Source organism: Camelus bactrianus, chromosome 4 (genome assembly GCF_048773025.1).
Source record: "Camelus bactrianus isolate YW-2024 breed Bactrian camel chromosome 4, ASM4877302v1, whole genome shotgun sequence".
In the NCBI taxonomy this organism is placed as follows: domain Eukaryota; kingdom Metazoa; phylum Chordata; class Mammalia; order Artiodactyla; family Camelidae; genus Camelus; species Camelus bactrianus.
In genome coordinates this window covers 11,387,199-11,403,685 of record NC_133542.1, presented here as the reverse complement: position 1 = coordinate 11,403,685, position 16,487 = coordinate 11,387,199, and the positions used below count along the sequence as shown (strand labels likewise).

General features: G+C 34.7%; 1 long non-coding RNA gene across 2 annotated transcripts in view; it reads right to left on the bottom strand.

Moving 5' to 3' along the window:
* Positions 1–16,487, bottom strand: part of LOC141577438 (uncharacterized) — a 551,160-nt gene that overhangs the window by 343,153 nt on the left and 191,520 nt on the right. The window contains exon 3 of one of the 2 annotated variants that reach the window (XR_012506315.1): positions 13,127–13,166. The exons of the other annotated variant lie outside the window; for it this stretch is intronic. This is a non-coding gene — a long non-coding RNA (uncharacterized LOC141577438). The remainder of the gene's footprint in view (positions 1–13,126; positions 13,167–16,487) is intronic. 2 annotated transcript variants of the gene reach the window in all.

The window sequence follows — 16,487 nt, the reverse complement described above, 5'->3', positions numbered from 1 at the left end:
TTATATTTTGTTCAAAGTTAGCATGAAGACATACACGTGTACTTACACTGAAGAAATTTTGGGAAAACACTATTTGGCAACTAAAACCATTAATGTGATAATCAGATGAGTTAAAAATGGGTTCAGGGAACCCTGCTTCAAGATGATGCCTGCACCCCAATGTTCATAGCAGCATTATTTACAATAGCCAAGACATGGAAACAGCCTAAATGTCCATCAATGGATGACTGGATAAAGAAGATGTGGTATATTGATACAATGGAATACTACTCAGCCATAAAAACCGACAACATAATGCCATTTGCAGCAACATGGATGCTCCTGGAGAATGTCATTCTAAGTTACAGAAGTAAGCCAGAAAGAGAAAGAAAAATGCCATATGAGATCGCTCATATGTGGAATCTAAAAAAAAAACAAAAAAATAACCAAAGCATAAATACAAAACAGAAATAGACTCACAGACTAGAATACAAACTTGTGGTTGCCAAGGGGGCAGGAGATGGGAAGAGATAGACTGGGATATCAAAATTGTAGAATAGATAAACAAGATTATACTGTACAGCACAGGGAAATATATACAAGATCTTATGGTAGCTCACAGAGAAAAAAATGTGACAATGAATATATGTACATTCATGTATAACTGGAAAATTGTGCTCTACACTGGACTTTGACACAACATTGTAAAATGATTGTAAATCAATAATAAATGTTAAAACAGAAATGGGTTCAGGAACTGGTATACAGTGATGTTGCTAAATTTCACTTGATTTCTACAAAAATCAGCAATGAAAGAGAGAAGTATCTCCCCAAGATAGTATAATCCAAAGTGTGGAGTCAAAATGGCAGAATAAGAACATTCTATATGTCAGCGTGGCCTTTAGCTAACCTTTAGATATCTATATTTTTAAGTATATTTTTTCTGCTCTTTTCAAGTTAAGCATTGTTAAACACTGCAGCATAGACAAAAAAGTATGTTTTTCATTCATGAGACTTCTATAACTTCTTTGAAAATAAGACTTTATAGAAAAATATTTGCCAAGTGGAAGTGTTAAATAAATTTCTGGATTGTTTTACATTTAAATAATATTTAAGTACATAGCAATTCTCAAAGCAATTAAAAGTGAATCTTATGCAACTAGAAATATAATTTGTATCTCATATTGCTTTGTAACATCTTTGAGGCAATTTCTACACTCTCCCAAATTCACTACAGGTGGTTTAACGTTTGCTCTTTTGCACATGTTGTTGTTTCTTTCTGGAACACTCCTCTGCTCTTGTCTGCCCAATAATGATTTGAATTTCATTAAGAGTGAAGTCTCTATTTGATTAACTATGGATCTGTGTCAGGTACTGTTTAGAGGCATGAAAGGTGGGCACCCTTGCCTCAATGGAGAATAACTCTGAAGCAGTCTGTGTTAAACTTTACCTGAGAACACAATTTTGTCCTAGTCTTTTCCTTTTGCTATTCTGCTGTAATTCCTCAACAGATCAACAGCACCTAAATTTTTATCTCAGGTTCTTTTTTTTCATTAGTAGACTTTATTGTTTTAGAGCAGTTTCAGGTTCACAGTAGAATTGAGCAGAAAATACAGAGAGTTCCCACATAGCCCTCCCCACCCACACATATATACTCCCCTATCCTCAACATCCCTCATCAGTGTGCCATATTTGGTACAACTGATGAACCAACTCAGACACATTATTGTCAATTTTTATTTACTAGGGAGCCTGACCTGTTATAGGTTTAACCTGTTCTGAACAAGAATTAAACACCCTTTCTGTTTTCTAGCTCTTTACTTCCTATCCTCAAACTCAGATGCCAGGTTCTTACTATTTACAAGCATTCTGAGATACAAATTAAGCTCCTTCTTTGTTTTCCCCTCTGCCAGATACAGATTTTGTTTATGAATCCTCTTAGTCTATCTGCTTTGTAGTTTCCATAATGCCACTGTCATCAATTTTCTTGTTCTCAAAGTCTTAGTGGTGTAATGCATTAAAAAAAAAAATGCCACCCCATTATCATGTTGGAGTTTCAGGATGCAAAAAAAGTGAATGTGTGTTCCATTTTGCATTTTTATCTTGTTTCTTCTTTTTAAACATAAGAACACTGTATTTAATTTTGCTATGTATCCATAATGTGGATGCATACATTTGAGGTTAATTAGGGAATGCAAAGTTTCCACAGGAAATTCAGTTTTATCTTAAGTCTAAGCCTTCCATTAATTATTATAGGATTGGAAATATCTTTATATGCCCTGAAATTAAGTAATAATTAAACTCACTGTAGAATTTGGGTTGATAGTTTCCTGAGAAGTTTCCTGCAGCCAAGTTGTCATTGCTTGCAGGCTGGCTGTGTGGTTTCGGTGGGGGAACAGAAGTGGGTATGTATCACAAGTACAGTTGAAGATTTTTATCTTTTTATTTAATTATGGCAGATAGGATGGTCCCCAAAATTGCTAACACAAATTCTACCAGTTATTCAATCAAATACAAACCTAGGTATTGATGTAAAGGCATTTTTACAGATGTAATTAAGGCTGCAATTCAGTTGACCTTAAAATAGGAAAATTATCTAGGTGTGCCTTACTCAATGCCACAAACCATTGAAATGTGCCTTTGTTGACTTGAAGATAGAACATACAGCAAAGAATTCAGGTAGTCTTTGGAGTCTACGAGCAGCGCTTGGCTGACAGTCATCTAGGAAACAGATCTTGGTCCTACAGCCCCAAAGAGCACAAATCTGCCAATAAAGAGCTTGGAAACAAACTTTTCCACAGAGCCTCCAGATAAGAATTCCACCCAGCTACCATCTTGACTTTGGACCTGTGGTCCCCTGACCAGAGAACTCAGCCACTTCAAGTGGACTTATGACTTAGAGAAATGCAAGCCAACAAATGTGTGCTGTTTCAATCTGCTAATTTTATGGTAATTTGTTACAAAGCAATACAAAACAAACACACTGATATCATGTACTTTTACTGTTCTGTTTCTATTGTGATTTCATTATATTTATCCTTATTCCTTCATGTGGACTTTTTGATGGCCCATGTCTTTCTGTAGTGAGTGACAGGTAGTAGCTAGAATTTTCTAAAACAAGGAAACGAAATATCATAACAAACACACAACTCATTCAATAATGATTTGCCCTTGAGGAAAGGAAAATAAGTGGGCAAACTTCAAAGATTCTAAAATATGATTAAAAAAACATTATCAGTGATAAAAAATAATATCATCAAGAAAGCATAAATAAGTTACAAATATAACTGTCAGATATGAACAAAGAACAAATGAAGGAGGAAAACAAACTAAATAGACATATCTAACATTAAATATATAAAAGAGAATTCATAGAGGACAAATGCTAGATTAAACTCAAATGACAAGACACTACTATAAAACGCATCTAGTTTCTAGCACAATATAAAGATATAGATATATAAATAAATCAAAAGTAATTTATATCTAAAAAGGATTCCTAAGATTAGAAAACAGAGGAACAAGCAGATGACCACCATATTGGGCTGTCTTCTCCTGAGATCTTCACATGCTCTTCCTTCTGTGTGCTTCTGTGTCATCATCCAAACAGAAACGTGCAGTTATATCTTGGTCCCACTCTGCTAGCTAACCCATTCTCTTCTTGTATTTTTGAACTGTGTCTTCTGGAAATCCAAGTTCACTGTCTAGGGATGTGCCCACCACTTCTGGCCCACCAGATGTTGCATGATGCTCCTTCCTGACAGAACAGGAACCAGGCTTTCCCATGGGGCTATTATTTCCCTGTGGCCCACAAGGATCAGTGATACCTTCCGTCCCACCTCCTTTCTCAGCAATGAGATTTTGTAATGGGTGTGTGACTCTCAAGGTTTCTGTTTCTACATCGCCTCTTCCAGGTGGTCAAGTTCTGGAAACCCAGCATTTGCCTTTTTCGATTATTTTTGTAACTGGCCTCCTGATTCCTCATGGGTATCCTTATCTCTACCTTTTCTCCCTTCTATCCAGGCACATGCTCAATCTCTTCCTTATTAAAGTAATGATTATAATGATGATAACACAGTTGACCCTTGAACAACGTCAGGGGTTAATCCACATATAACTTATAGTCCACCCTCCAAATCTGAGGTGTGATCTCTTTATCCACAGATTCAACTAACCACAGCCCTTGTAGTACTGTAGCATTTACTACTGAAAAAAATATCCATGTGTAAGTGAACCCACCAGTTCAAACTCAGTGTTCAAGGGGCAACTTTAATAATGATTCTTATTGGATTCAACAACTCCTTTTAACTACCATCCTCTTTCTTCTTTCCCATCAATGACCCTATTTGCCCTTTTCTTGCCCCAGGCTAATTTGGGGGCCACTCCTTGGCTGCTTTATAATCCAGTGCAAATTTTAATCTTTTACTTCCCTGAACTGCCAACATCACCTTACATGGTAGCGGATCTGCAATACTCTTCTGCAGCAGGAACACACGTAATTCCTCAACATCGCTGATCCTGTTGGCAAGTGTGAGCTGCTCTGTCTTATAAATACCATTGTCATAGAAGCTGGAATTTTTATTTCCCTAATGTGTTCTGGTGCTGATTAAATGGCTAGCACTTTTCTTGGACCATTTTAAATGTCAATTTTTAATTTTGTCAAGACACACTGTTGGAAGCCTTCACTAGGAATTCTATACATAAATCCATGCCCCAAATTACCATCTTACAAAGTTTAAAAAAAAATCTACATTGAGACAGAGTTTTAAATTTTATATCATGATAATAACCCAAGTATTTGTGTACTCTTTTATAATTCACCATTTCCTTTGATATACAACATAACATTGTATCCTATCAACAGACCTGTGAAGGTACTAAGTTAGATGTTATTTCCAATTGATTGGTGAGGATACTGAACCTTAGAGAGGTTCATGATTTGTATAAGGTATTACCTAAAATATAAATATGGGAGCTTGGATTCTAGAATAATATACATTTTCCTAAACTGCAGAGTTCTAATTTAATTAAAGAGTATTTTATATAACTATTGATAAGATATCTAATCAGCAATCTCATAAGTTCATAAATACTGTATGTGAGAGGAGAGACTATGCTTGGAGAGCAAGTTGTCAACATACCACATTCACTGCATGCAAATATCAATGTGCAAGGAATCAACAGTTTTACTGAACATGAAATAAAAGGATCATAGCATATGGACTTATGAATCTGCTTAATATTAGATATCCACAAAGAGCCATAAAAAGTTCACCGTTTTCAGATTCAGATTCCACAAATACATATTTAGTGCTTTCTGTAAACTAGTTTACTCAAATATTTAGTGTCACATTCAGTCTCTAAGTCAAAATGATGAAGTAGATGTTGCTATCTCAATTTTACAGATGAAGGAACTAAAACTTGATAAAAGTAAAAAAAAATCTCGATTGCAAATATGAAAATCAAATGTACATATTCCGACTATTCTTTTATATACCATAAAATGTCATACAAGTCCAAGCTAATTCCTGAGTTCTGTGAGGCCATGGACCAAAAGCATTTTAATTCAATAAGTAGTTCTTTTACACTTTTTCCCTGTGGCAGGACTACTGAATCTGATGTTCCATTGTGCTATATTAAAACAACCTAAACTTTTCTATGATAATTTTAAAGAGGACTCAGTTTCATTTACTTTGGAAAGAATTTAGCTTTCTTCTTTTTCGATGAAGATAAAATTAGTAGAAATGAAATCTGCTATATCATCAATGTACAATATATTGGATTTAAGATAACAGAGATCCTTTTTCTTTAATAGAAGAATCAATCTTATTCCTCTTCCCTGTTAAAGAGCTGCCTGTGATAGTCTTTGGACAGTGCCAGACTTAAGAAGGTCAGTTTTCTTACCAGACTTTTTCAAACCAGGGTCTTAAACTGCTGAGAAGCAATTTTGGTAAACATGGAATCGTAATGCTGCATTCCTTGTTGGTTCAACACAGGGAAGAGTCACAGATTGAAACAATCAATAGAAAGCAGCAACCCAGTCAGCAGTTAATACTCACCCTCTTATAAGCCCCAGTAAAAGCTAACAGCAAAGAAAGTCATGACAACTGAAAGATCAAAAAACAAAATGGCAATCTTCTGCTCTTAGAGTATTTAAAGGCATAATGCTCTGGGTAAATCTCTCCAGACTCCACATAATTCTGGATTATTGCTCTCAAGTTTAGGGGACTATGTTCCATTTTATCCATTGAACTGACATCTACTTATCCTGACAGACAACTTCTAATCTTGACTCCACTGCATACTGTCTTCTAGTACTTTTCAAAACAATCTAAAAATATCCAAGTATCAATTGCTAAGAAAAAACATGATGGGTGAGCTCGAGTCTAGGAACCAGACTTAGTGCTCACTTTCAGGAAGAAAATAACAATCTTTACTGCCATGGATAAAAGACATTGTGTTCATTGTTACATTCCACGTATTATATAACCATAGTATTATTTTTGCAAACATTATTGCAATGATAATGAAATACAATCTTTTTTGTTATTTTCTTTTTAAAATTTTTCATTGGAGATTCAGTGGTTGTGATCTCTCTGTAAAGATACACTATACTGGTCATTGAAGAAGTATTATTTTTAGCCTGTTACATTAAGGGCTTTGGGAATGGAAGAAGAAAGACAATAAACAGATTATTTGGCATTAACTTGTAGCAGGTAATGTTCTTGACACTTTAATTATGCCACCTAAGTAATCCTCACAGCTTCCATAAATGCTAAGGGTTAATATTATTCCCAGTTTACAGATGAGGAAATAAAGTCTGGATGACTAAGCACACTGATCAGTTTATCCAAGGACAAGTCATACTTGTAGTTCCTTTGGACTTTCATTTGTTCATCTGGGTAAGTTTAACTAGATTGCTGCTAAAGATTTCTTTATTTTAAATCACTCTCTTGTGTGAAGAGAAAAGATACACTTCTAAGGATCTAGAGAAATCATTGAATATATCAAGGTATGTTTTGTGTCATTGGTTACATGAGCTTAACTATAATCTTATCTACCTGAAGGCTCATTTAAGGAAAAATCTAATCCAATGACTTGTGGTCTCCTCTGACTAGAATAAAAGTTATAGGAAGTAGGAGATTATATCTTCTGGTTTTAAAGTTGCATATTATTTTTAAATTTCACCATATAAAATTACATTATATAATTTACTATAACAATGAAATTACTGTATTACACTAAACATGAGTTCATACTATATCTACATCTTCCAATGTGATTTGGTTTATTCTAGGCTTTCCGTCTTGTTTACCTATTACTTCCTGATCCAATGGTGAGAAACCTGGCTTCCACCATCTGCGAGCAATTTTTGTAATATTTCCATCCCACTATACATATACAATAATTTCAGAATTTTTAGCTCATACCTTCATGAGAAAAAGCTTTACAAAGTACAGGAAAGGGCACTGGTACAGCTTATTTAGATTTACAGTTTTCATTTATTTCAAAGATACTTAGGTTAACACTCCCCACCCCCACAATCCCTTCAGTGAGGTTCTGTGAAATAACAGATGTAAGTATTGGTCTGTGCCCCCAGTTCTTGGCACAGAGCTTCTACATCCATTGGGATTTCCAGGGTGTGTCTTCTGATCTAATGGGGTGAGCTTTCTATATGGGTGAGCACTCCAATATAGCCTCATGATGGGGGCTGGTCACCAGAAAGACCAGCCATTCTTAGTAGTGTGGGACTTTCTACCCATCCCACCACCTCTGGAAAGGGGAGAGAGATGGAAGACTGAGTTGATGATCAATTACACCTACACGATGATGTTTCCATAAAATTGCAGAAGTGCAGACTTCAGAAGGCTTCTGGGATGCTGAACACATGGAGGTACTGAAACGGTGTTTTATCTGGCGAAGGCACAGAGGCTCTGCACCCCTTCCTTCACACCTGACATCCTCACACCTATGCACCTCTTCCATCTGTGTGTCCAGTTCATTCCTTCAAATATACCCTTTTATAATAAACTGGTAAACTTAAGGGTTTCCCTGAGTTCTAGGAGACTATCTGGCAAATAAGAAACCAATGAAGGGGTCATGAGAACCCCATGTATAGCTGGTCAGCCAGCAATTTAGGAGGCAACTGGATATATGATTGACCTCTGAGTTGTGTGTGTGTATGGGAGGTGGGCATTCTCGTGATACTGAGCACTTAACCTGCAGCAGCTGACATTATTTCCAGGTAGATATTGTGAGAATTGAGTTGAGAGTAGGATACCTTGCTGGTCTTGCACAAAACTGTTTGGAAAATACCCACACATTTTGGCATCTGAAGTATTATGAATGTGTGAATAAAGGAGAAACACACAGGAGTGCATTTTTTCTTCTAATCTTACAATCTATTGCTAGATCTCCAATTCTCTGTTCCTTGCAGTGTTTCTCAGTGTGCCTCTGCTTACCACAGAGGCTTGGACTGCTAGGATTTGGTGTTATTTTATTTACTTTCAAGTATTTTTATATTTGAGCCTCATATGACATTAAGTTATACTGAGTTAATTCAAATTTACTTGTTTGATTGTTCTGTAGTTTTTGAAGGAAATAACAAGAGCTACCAGGAAGACCTGAATATTATTTTTTTTAAATTATGTTAATTAAATCTTTCTTTATATACGTTCTGACCATATATCTTTATCCTCTTACTATATATGTCTACCTTTTCTCTTTGCACACTTTGATGGGGATTGTTTTATCCTTTTTCTCCTATGTCTAGTTCCCAAATCAGGCTTCCTCTTCACTAAGTATCTGGAATGTTTTTATTGCCTCCAGGAGAATCTTGAGTTCAGTAGTATTTTTCTCTTCATACAATTACCTTGATATCTGCCATCATGTCTCCAGTTCCATAAGTCTAATGTACTCTTGATTAAATTGAACATTTGAATCTGTAATTCTAAATAGAAATTTTTTTTCTTTCTTTTTTTTCACAATGCATGTTTCTGAAAAGGTAATGATTTCCCCTTATTCTTTGGTGGTGGTGTTTCTATTTACCTGTAATGTTTGAGAGCTTTGCTGATTTTTAACTCTTTCTTCATTTCAGAGAAAGTTCCTCCATGCTGATGTTCTGTTTCTTATACCTGATGACTCTGGGGCAAAGCACTGCTGTGCTCTTCCTGTATATTCTAATTTCTGCAATGGAAGGAAACCTGGGAGTCACTTACACAAAGGAAATTTTTCCCTAAATTTTGTTCCAGTGCTCAATGGTGATGGCCCAGTCTCTTACTCAGATTACAATTATGGAATGAGGTAGAGAGTCTTTCAGCAGCATTATTCAAGTGGATGCCCTCAGTGTTTGGTTGGTTTCAGAGGGTTTTATGTCCTAATATCCTTGATGCCACAGAATTAGCCATCACTTCTCATGTTCAAAGACACTTCTAAGAGTAATCCATCTCTAGAAGGACCCAGAACCATCAGGACCAAGAACTTCCATTTCCTTTTCTTCCTTGTAACAAAAAGTTGCCATCCAAAAGGAAGTAAGATCTTTTGAAACTATTAGCAGTACACAGAACAATGAGAAAAACTCTCCAGAAGCAACTTTAAAAGAACAAGGAAGTTCTGCATCAAGGTAATTTTTTTCATGACTATTGTGAAATAATAGGCAACTTCTATGCTAAAGATGAAAAAATATATACAAATTTGATTTATGGGTGGTACCATTTTAACAATCAGGGTTCAAAATTATGTAATCAGAGTGCCACACCTTCAAACAAAACTTTATTTTATGGTTTGGAACAATTTCAGAATAACAATTATCTCCATCCATAAAAAATGAAAAAGAAATTTTAAAAATACAGAAAACATCAACATGTTTTGGAGACAACTTCTGAGGGTTCTGAGATCCTCCCCCTAAAATTATGGTATGAAGAAAATTGTTCTGTAAATGTATTTACAAATGTTTGCTTACTAAATGAGCATGGCTTATGGCAGTGACATTAAAATAAAATGAATCACTTTTATGTAATTTTCTATTTCTTTTCTATAGCATTTAAAATGTAAAGTATAAAATAGTGTAAAGACTTTTAAATACAGCTATGCATGTCCATGGAAGGCTTTCAAAGTTGTGTGTTAATACAAGGTTGACAACCCTTTTACCATCTACGGGCTTCAGTTCTCTTAGAGAAGCAGATGTGTCCTGAAGAGAACAGTTGAAAATGTCACAACTTCAACCAGAAAAACAAAAAGATATCATATGTAGGAATCCCATTATCTTCTCTGCATCCCAGCAGCTGGCAAAGGCAGATGGTTTCCTTTTCTTTTTCTTTCTGTCTTTCTTTTTTTTTTTTTTTTTTGATTGAAAAGAATAATACAAAGGCTGAAGCTCAATTGAAAACCTGTGCTTTCTTTTATTTGTTTAACTGCAGGCAGAGGTAAGGAATTAAAATCTTAAATTTACAACAAAAATCAAAATACCAGATGGTTTTAAAATTGGATATTTTTTTTTCTCCCAGAGCAAACCAGACTTTCTAAAAGATGAAGATATGGGCTAAAAATATGTGTGCATGTAATATCCAATCTTTGTACTAAGCAGAAAAAAAAATTTATTATTGAGAGTTCTGGAGATTGTGGCCAAATTAAATCTCATAGCAACTTATATTAGTATGAGACATTGTGTATTGATTTATGCCCAGCTATTTTTGAGTATTTTATACAAAGTAATAAATCATACTTTTTGAAATGAAATATATATTTAAATTAATCTTGAAGAGTTTTATGTTCCATTTGAGGCAAAGTCAGTAATAAAGTTATAAATTTTTGTTGAGGTATTTTCACAAATAACACAAGATTAAAAATATTCTATCAAATTAAAGTAATCATCATCTCTGCTATAGGCAAGGTTATATAAGAACATAATTACAAGTATGTTTTGTTGAGGTTATCAAGTTTTTCTTTTGGGATGTTTGTCCCAAAGATGGCTAGATCCTGGAGCCTGTTAATGTTACCTTGTATGGGAAAAGGAAGTTTGCAGATGTGATTAATTTAAGGAATTTGTTATGGGAAGATTATCCTGGATTATCTGTGTGGGTTCTAAAAACATTCACAAAATTTATACAGAGAAGAAATATCTAAGTTTTATGTATTGAAATAAAATTTCATTTTACTTGCCATACTAAATGTAGTTAAATAAAAATGAATCCATGTATATTTTTTCAGTCTTTGATGGAATAGTCTTTTACTGTTACCAGAAAAGGATGGTATAAACACAAAGCAGCAATATTAATTAGTTATTTTTAAAGAATTGTTTCATAATGAAACCTTGTGATTAACAAAAAAATATTATATATCTAATTGGAATTTTAAATGATAAAGCTCTATGCTATATTATAAAACTTCAAATAATTTATATTTTATAAAACTTTAATGCTTTTGTGAAGTGTACTAGATAACCATTTTGCATGTATAAAACCCTGAAAGTTTCTTAAACTGAATGAATTCATGCTTCTACACAAATTCATTTTTCCTAGTTACTGAATAACAATGCTAAACTATGTACATATTACAAGGAATGTAGGAACAAACACTTTTGATTGATTATATTATTGCATAGAATCATCAGAGAATTGCAAAGTTTGCCCTATTATGTCGCTACCAGGAGGCATGCAGCGTAACTACTGTAAATGCCTAGCTCATTCAAGGTAGCCGCTCAGCCATTTGGAGAAACGTTCACTTGACAATAACTTTGAAACTTTATATATTGATCTGTCTAATTTCAACCAGAGGCTTTTCTCAACATTCCTTGCAACCGATTGTTACCAAAGTTGGCATTTCCTGAACCCCTGCTGTAATTTCCTGAGAACTAGTTGGACCATCACTTTCATGTTGTCACCTAACATTTTTGCCTAATTCATAGAGACTGTGCTTTCATGAAGATGGTCGTTGCAGATCAAGTTGGCAAAATGTCAGACTAACCATTAGCAGGTGAATGGCTCCCAAAAACACACTGCACATCCTTCAAGACATGGACTGAGTGATTGATTCATCTATTCATTCAACAAAGATTGAATAAAAGTATGCATTTATTATACAACAATGAATAAATTATTATAACATCTGTCTATCTGGAGCTTAAGTTCTATTGAGTAGAGACACAACTAAATAGTACTAACAACATATAGGTATATTATATGTTATACTAGATCATAAGCACTATAGAAAAACTACATTGGGGTAAGAATAGTAAAAAATGTTGGGGGGAATTCTTTGAATTTCCTTATAAATACTTATTCTCATTTAAGAAGTAACATTTGTGTAGAGAAGTAAGTTATATTTTGAAAGGATTTCTCTAGCTGCTGGGTTGAGGATACACAAGGTTTTCTTAGAGAGAGTGGGAAGGGAGAGAGAGTTTGAAGTTTGTCATTTGTGAGTCTAGTTAGGAAAGCAGTGCTAAAACTGTGTTGGAAATGTTTGCAGTTGGACCAGGCTTGTAGCAGTGAAGGTGATGAGTCAGGCTTTATTCAGACGGGGGAGAACCCAGGGAATTTTCTTACAGAAAAATGTGGAATATGAGAGAAAAATAAAGCATCAAGCATGATTAAAATATATTTGTTTTGAACAAGCAGAAGAATAAAATTACCATTAACTAAGAAAGGGAAAAAGTTTTCCCTTGGATCAAGTGTTCGAGGAAGGTCTAGATGTTAAGTTTGAGATATCTATTTGAATTCAAGTAAAGATGTGAGTGAGCATTTAGATATCCAAGTCTATTGTTTATCTAAAAGAGAAACCTGGGCTTAAGATATAATTTCTGTATTTTTAAGCTTATCTGAGGCATTTACAGTCAAGAGACTAGCAGAGATGACCAATGGAGTTGACTGAGTATACGCAGAGATCCAAAGATTGAGTTTTGGATTCTACAAGTTAGGAGAATGGAGAAAAGAGAAGAGTAAGAAAAGGAAAGGAAAGGGGCCAGCTTGGTAGCAGTATAACCATAAGATTTTGGTATCTTGGACATCAAATAAAGAGAATACATTGAGGAAGAGGGACCAATCAGTTGTATGAAATGGTAAATGCAAAGTTAAAGATGATTGGTGGACCTGACAAAAGGAGTCACATGAACGAAGTCCATTTATCTCTTCCACAAGTTTTTTTCTCATACCTGTAATCACCTTTGTAGTCCCTTCTGAACCATTTGCCAACTGGTAAAAAAAAAAAAAAAAAAAGTTTACTGAGTAAATTAGCTAGTCTAAAACATATTCTTTTAGTATTTAATTTTTGATACAAAGTGATTAGGCAATTGACCAATTACTCATCTACTGAAAAAGCCATAATAAATGCTGATTCACGAGGCTTTCTGAAGATCATGTCTTAGACACCCTTTCAGTCTATACTCACTCTTTCATTACATCCTCCAATTGCCTGTCTTTAAATTACCTCACAGAAGATGGAAACTACTCAATTTACATTTTCAGCCCAGCTTTCTCCCCTAAATGCCAGAAATGCATATCCAAATACCCACATAATACTTTATCTGAGCTTTAAATAGATATCTCACATTGTTTTGATAGCTTATCTACCATAATTGAAATGGGTTAAATTTTTTACTCTAATAAGATTAAGTTGGAGCAGCCACTGGAGTCCATCAGAATGTTTTTGTTCCCTTGTCTTATTTAAAATTAATTTTCAGTTGGAATATAGTAAGTTCTTCTGATTATTACCACATGAATACAGTTTACCATAAGCTAGAAGCTCAAGATGAAGGAAAGTTTAGTTGTTTAGATTTGACAATAAATTCTATGCACTAAAGAAAGGAGGATTATTTGCTTAGATCTGCAGCAGAATTTTCAGCTCAATTTAGATTTTAGAATGAGACTACTGTACTGAAGTGAAAGGGAAAATAAACTCTTGAAGAAATTTTCATGAGTGAAGAAAAATACAACAGCAAGGCTAAGATAGGGAAAATATGGAAATAGAGAAGATGACTCTAGTTTAGTCATCTATCTATCTATCCATCCATCCATCCGTCTTTTTGAACTGAGGCTTCTGCATCATGAGTTGGAAGCACTGCAGAAACTACAGACATTTGGAAGGCTAGATTCACCCCATCTATTAGAGGCAATAATAAATATGGCAGGGAAACTGAAAGTTTATATATTCAGTGACAAACAGTAGAATGCACTAGCCTATGCCAAAAATAAGCAAACCCGTATGCTGAAAGTATAATGAAGCTTAACAAAGATAAAAGTTAACATCTTTTACCAAAAAATAAAATTTTCTAAGAAAAAAATGTAGACCTCATATTGTTTTTTTCCCCTTGATTTTTCCCTGAAAATGTCTAAGGTTAATTTTCAATGTGTATATAGAACTTCAAAACTGAAAGATTCTTCTGGTCAACAAAGCTGGCCACAGTAGAACATTGGCCAACTGCAACATCTCTCATAATGTCAGGAATCATTATAGGGCTCACGTCAGTAATTGGGGTACAAGACACTGCACGGGGCAACTCATTTAACCTCCACTTGATTTCACTGACATATTTTTGCCTTTCTTTTTTTTTTTTCTGGTTCCATGACAGCTTGCCAAGGAGTTGTGCATCTGTTATTAGTAAATCTGATTTTATCTTGTGTCAGACAGGAAAAATGAATGATTGACATCAACATAACCTTCTGTTTCAGGGAGATTCAAGGTACTGTGCATCAGCAGCAGTGATACAGCAAATGTATTAGACATATTCAGCTTGACAGGAAGCAAATATTGTACTTTGAAGCAACTTAAAAGTTAAAACAAAGGAGAATGTCATGTTTTCTAGTAACCATGAAAAATGTCAGCTTACTGGCTATTATTTACTCTTTTTTAATGTAAGAAAGAAGCAGAAAGGGCCTGGTTTCTAAGACAGTTCAGTAAATTAGCATTTGCCAGTATACAATGGATGGGTATTCCATAACAGGTTTCAAAGAAAACATTTGAAATCCAGAAAAAGGTTTTCCCCCTTTTTAATCACCTCTGATTCATTATTGTTCAGAATGTATGTGTGAACTATTCTTGAGAATCCAGAAGGTTCTTGTGAAAGGTACAAATGATTGTCATTTTCATTTTTTGGTTATATTTACACCGAAATAAGCCAAAAGGATAGCAATATTTAATGTAATCTTAGAGGGAAAGTGGGGCTGAATGTATTAACTATATCAGTCTATGTAGCAAACACCACACAATCACACACCCCCTCCATCCTAATTACACCTCTGTCAAAAGAAATATTTAAATGCCAAAGGCTTTTGGAAGTAATGGGGAAAAGCAGTTTTAGGTGAGGCTTTTCCAAAAATATGAGAAATTTGTGATGAAGTGTGTTAAAATGGAGTATATTTGTACAGAAATCTGGGAGAATTGAACAGCCAAGGCAGTTGGAGGGGACAAACCATCAGCAGACATCATCTGTTTGTCACGAAGGCACCAGTGCTCATTAGCAAAAGGAATTGTTCCCTGTACCCACAGATGTCCACCCCGGTTGCCTAGAGTAAACTATGTCCTATGCCGAACAGGAAGAGCATTAAAGAAATTACTGTCAGCATATAAGAAGAATGTGGTTTCTCTGTTTTCATACTGCGAGAATGCTAGACTTAGTAGTTCTCTAGTAGGCTCCGTCAGTGATTAGAACTTTGAAAAATTGGTGTCTGTAGAAGGATTAACATAAGCCCTGATGACTTACGCCTGAGTAACAGGTAGTCATCTGACAGTCAGTTTAACGTCACAGATACCTCATTTTTGTCAATCGCACTCATTTGCGAGCAATCTGATCAATTGATTGAAAAGTCAATGATCATCTTATGCTCTATAGTGTTTTAGGTTTCTCAAGAGAATCTTATATTTCTTCCTATAACTCACACAGGGGAGGCACACACCATTGTTATTGTTGTTTTCTTTTCTGTCTTTTTATAAAAAATGGATGAGGGCATAAATGGACAGAGGTATATAATCGCATGTGTAACAAGCAGTACAAGCATTGCAATGCAAATGGTAATGTGTTATCTAGTTTCTACCTGTCTCATTTAGAATTAACATATTACTCATTTATTAGTAACCAGAGTCGAAAGTTCACTAACTAGTTTATTGGCTTGGGATCTGATTTAACAATGTTCTTTTCTTTCATGTAAGAAGTAAGTCACTGCTAGTAAATTAGCCATGGACTTCCTGAGACTTGAGTCCTCTTCACTGATACTGTTAGTCTACAGCTTGCTGAAAAATACTCATAAAAGTTTTTTTTAAAATAGCTTTATGTAACGTATTTCAGGAATCTGAACTTGCACAGAATTGGGAAAGGTCTTCCCAGCAGTTTACCATAGGCACAAATAAAGGTGAGTGAGGGAAATGGCATAAGTGAAATTCATGTGTTCTTAAAGATGTACATCAATATAAGAATAAGTAAAGGAAATGGAGCGAGGAAGACTTAGAAAGTAAATTTTGCCATCAAAAATGACTGCCATCCAGTCTCCAAATTAATTGGAATTTTAAATTCAATTTTA